Source organism: Pongo pygmaeus, chromosome 9, assembly GCF_028885625.2.
Source record: "Pongo pygmaeus isolate AG05252 chromosome 9, NHGRI_mPonPyg2-v2.0_pri, whole genome shotgun sequence".
NCBI classification, from domain to species: Eukaryota; Metazoa; Chordata; class Mammalia; order Primates; family Hominidae; genus Pongo; species Pongo pygmaeus.
The window spans coordinates 73,203,582-73,207,970 of NC_072382.2; the positions used below are offsets into that span (position 1 = coordinate 73,203,582).

Consider the following 4,389-nt stretch of genomic DNA (forward strand, 5'->3'; position numbering starts at 1 on the left):
TCTTGCTATATTGCCCAGGCTGGTCTTGAACTTCTGAGCCCCAGCAATGCTTTCACCTTAGCCTCCCAAAGTGCTGGGATTCCAGATGTGAGCCACTATGCCTGGCCAACTTTGTCTTTTTGTGACTGGCTTATTTCACTTTGCATAATGTCCTTAAGGTTCATCCATATTGTAGCATATGTTAGAATTTCCTTTTTTATGACTGAATAATATTCTATTGTATGTATATACTACATTTTGCTTATCTGTTCATCTGTTGATGGATACTTGTGTTGCTTCCATGTTTTAGCTATTGTGAATAACGCTGCTCTATGGAATATGGGTATACAATATCTCTTTGGGACTCTGCTCTCAATTCTTTTGGTTATATAACCAGAAGTGAAATTGCTGGATTATATGATAATTACATATGTAATTGTTTTAAGAACCTCCATATTGTTTTCGACAGTGGCTGTGTCATTTCACATTCCTGCCAACAGTGCAAAAAGGTTCCAACTTCTCCAAACCCTCATCAACACTTGTTATCTTCTGATTTTTAAAAATGCAACCATGCTAATGGTCTGAGGTGGTGTCTCATTTTAGTTTTGATTCACATTTCCCTAATGATTACTGATTTTGAGTATGTGTTTTTGTGCTTATTGGCCATTTGTATATATTCTTTGGAAAAATATTTATTCAAATCCTTTGCCCATTTTAAATTATTTTTTATTGAAAAAATTGATACAGGGTCTCACTCTGTCAACCGGGAGGGAGTGTGGTGGCATGATCTCTGTTCACTGCAACCTCCACCTCCCGGGCTCAAGCAATCCTTCCACCACAAACTCTCAAGGAGCTGGGACCACAGGCATGCCCCACCACGCCCAGCTAATTTTTTTGTATTTTTGGTAGAGGTGGGGTTTTGCTATATTGTCCAACCTGGTCTCAAAACTCCTGGTCCCAAGCAATCTGATTACCTCCACCTCTCAAAGTGCTGGGCTTACAGGCGTGAACCATTGCGCCCAGCTCTTTGCCATTTTTTTTTTTTTTTTGAGACAGAGTTCCGCTCTGTTGCCCAGGCTGGAGTGCAGTGGCGTGATCTCGGCTCACCGCAACCTCCGCCTCCCAGGTTCAAGCAATTCTCCTGTCTAAGCCTCCTGAGTTGTTGGAACTACAGGCGCATGCCACCATGCCCAGCTAATTTTTTTTGTATTTTTATTAGAGACGGGGTTTCACCATATTGGTCAGGCTGGTCTCCAATTCCTGACCTCAGGTGATCCACCCACCTCAGCCTCCCAAAGTGTTGGGATTACAGGCATGAGCCACCATGCCTGGCTCCATTTTTAAATCATGTTGTTTTGTTTTTTCACTGTTGAGATTTATGAGTTCTCTATATAGTGTGGATATTAATCTCTTATCATATGTATAATTTGCAAATATTTTCTCCCATTCTGTGGGTTGCCTTTTTACTCTCTTGATACTGTCTTTCATTGCACAGATTTTTTAAATTTTTATGAGCCCCAATTTATTTATTTTTTGTTGCCTGTGCCTTTGGTGTCATTTCCAAGAAATCACTGTCAAATTCACAGTTGTAAAGATTAGCCCTATATTTTCTTTTAGAATTTTATACTTTTAGGTCTTACATTTAGGTCTTTGATCCATTTTGAGTTGATTTTTGTATATGGTTAGATAAGGGTCCAAATTTATCCTTTTGCATGTGGATATCCATATTTCCCAGCACCGATTGTTAAAAGACTGTTTTTTCCCCATTGAATAATCCTGGCACCCATATAAAAAATCATTTGTTCATATATGCAAGCATTTACTTCTGGGCTGTGTATTCTATTCAATTGGTTTATATGTCTGTCTTTATGCCAGTATCATAGTATTTGATTACTACAGCTTGTAATAAGTTTTCCAATCAGGAAGTATGAGTCTTCCAGCTTTGTTCTTTTTTAAGATGATTCAGGGTCCCTTGAAGTTCCATATGAATTTTAGGATGGGTTTTTCTATTTCTGCTAAAAGCATCATTGGGATTTTGATAGGGATTGCATTGACTCTGTAGATTGCTATGGAAACATTGATAAATTCTTGTATGTTGAATCATTCTTGCATTCCAGGAATAGATCCTACTTGGTCATGGTGTATAATCCTTTTAATATGCTGCTAAATGTGGTTTGCTAGTGTTTTGTTGAGTATTTTTGCATCAGTGCTCATAAAGGATATTGGCTTGTAGTTTTCTTTTCTTGTAGTGTGTTTGTCTGGCTTTGGTATCAGGGCCTCATAGAATGAGTTAGAAAAGTGTTCTCTCCTTTTTTTTTTTTTTTTTTTTTTTTTAAAGTTTGAGAAGGATTGGTGTTAGTTCTTTAAATGTTGGGTAGAATTCAGCAGTGCATCAGTTCCAGAGCTTTCATTTCTCAGGAGACTTTTTATTACTCATTCAATCTCCTTGCTAGTTATAGGTTTATTCAGATTTACTATTTCTTTGTGATTTAGCTGTGATAGGTTTTGTGTTTCTAAAAATTTATCAGTTTCATCCAGGTTATCCAATTTGTTGGCATGTAATCGTTCATAGCACTCTCTTATAATCCTTTTTATTTCTGTAGAGTCACTAGTAATGCCCTTGCTTTCATTTCTGATCTTAGTAATTTGACTCTTCTCCCTCTTTTGCTTAGTCCCTCTAGCTAAAGGTTTGTCAATTTATTGATCCTTTTAAAGAATCGATTTCTAGTTTCATTGATTTTCTCTGTTGTTTTCCTATTCTCATGTTATTTCTCTTCTCATCTTTATTATGTCCTTCCTTCTGTTGGCTTTGAGTTTAGTTTGTGTTTTTCTAGTTCCTTAAATTGCAGGTTGTTGTTTGAGATCTTGTTTTTTAATGTAAGCATTTATAGCTATAAATTTCCTCCTTAGCACTGCTTTCACTGCATTCCATAAGTTTTGGTGTGGTGCATAAAGTTACAGATCATTATCATGTATCTGTAAGTACTTTCTAATGTCTCTTGTGATTTCTTCATTGTTTGATTTTCATAATTTTATGAATTTTTGCCGTTTTACTACTGTTACTGATTTCTAATTTATCTTGCTCTGTCAGAGAAAATGCTTTGATATCTACGTTTTAAATCCTAGGGCGGCATTGGCAGCAGTGTCGCCGGCGGTGGTGGCGGGTGGCAGGTGGGAAATGGCGGAGTATCTGGCCTGCATCTTCGGCACTGGGAAAGACAAAGTCAGCTGTTCATTTTATTTCAGAATTGGAGCATGTTGTCATGGAGACAGGTGCTCTCGGTTGCACAATAAACCGACGTTTAGCCAGACCATTGCCCTCTTGAACACTTACCGTAACCCTCAAAACTCTTCCCTGTCTGCTGATGGTTTGCGCTGTGCCATGAGCGATGTTGAGATGCAGGAACACTATGATGAATTTTTTGAGGAGCTGTTGTTGTTGTTGTTTTGAGATGGAGTCTCGCTGTGCTGCCCAGGCTGGAGTGCAGTGGTGCCATCTCGGCTCACTGCAAGCTCCACCTCCTGGGTTCACGCCATTCTCCTGCCTTAGCCTCCCGAGTAGCTGGGACTACAGGCGCCCACCACCACGCCCGGCTAATTTTTTGTATTTTTAGTAGACACGGGGTTTCATCGTGTTAGCCAGGATGGTCTCGATCTCCTGACCTCGTGATCCGCCTGCCTCGGCCTCTGAAAGTGCTAGGATTACAGGCGTGAGCCACCGCGCCCTGCCTTTTGAGGAGTTTTTTACAGAAATGGAGGAGAAGTATGGGGAAGTTGAAGAGATGAATGTCTGTGACAACCTGGGAGACCACCTGGTGGGGAATGTGTACAACGTGTACATCGTTTCGCCTTGAGGAAGATGCGGAAAAGGCTGTGATTGACTTGTATAACCGTTGGTTTAATGGACAGCCAATCCACGCCGAGCTGTCGCCTGTGACCGACTTCAGAGAAGCCTGCTGCGGTCAGTATGAGATGGGAGAATGCACATGAGGCGGCTTCTGCAACTTCATGCATTTGAAGCCCATTTCCAGAGAGCTGTGGCGGGAGCTGTATGGGCGCCATCCCAAGAAGCATAGATCAAGATCCCAATCCCAGGAGCGTAGTTCTCGGTCTAGAGACCATGGCGGCGGCGGAGGCGGCGGCGGGCCGGAGCATGACAGGAGGCGGTTGAGAGATCCTGAAAGATCTGGGCAATTCTGAGCCATGCCGTTTCTACCATATGTCTGCTAGAAAGTGCTGTGGTTGATTGACCAAACCAGTTCATAAGGGGAATTTTTTTTAAAACAACAGCAACAACAACAAACCACAAAGATGAGTTTCTGAGTAAAATTTGTAGTGATAACAGTAATAAATAAATAAATTCTATTGAGGCAATTTGTGGCCTAACATATGGTCTATCCTGAAAAATGT

General features: G+C 40.6%; 1 pseudogene; it reads left to right on the plus strand.

Annotated features, from left to right (window-relative positions):
- The first annotated feature begins 3,156 nt into the window (after positions 1-3,156).
- On the plus strand, positions 3,157-4,179 carry LOC129008491 (splicing factor U2AF 35 kDa subunit-like; annotated as a pseudogene).
- The last annotated feature ends 210 nt before the right edge of the window (positions 4,180-4,389 follow it).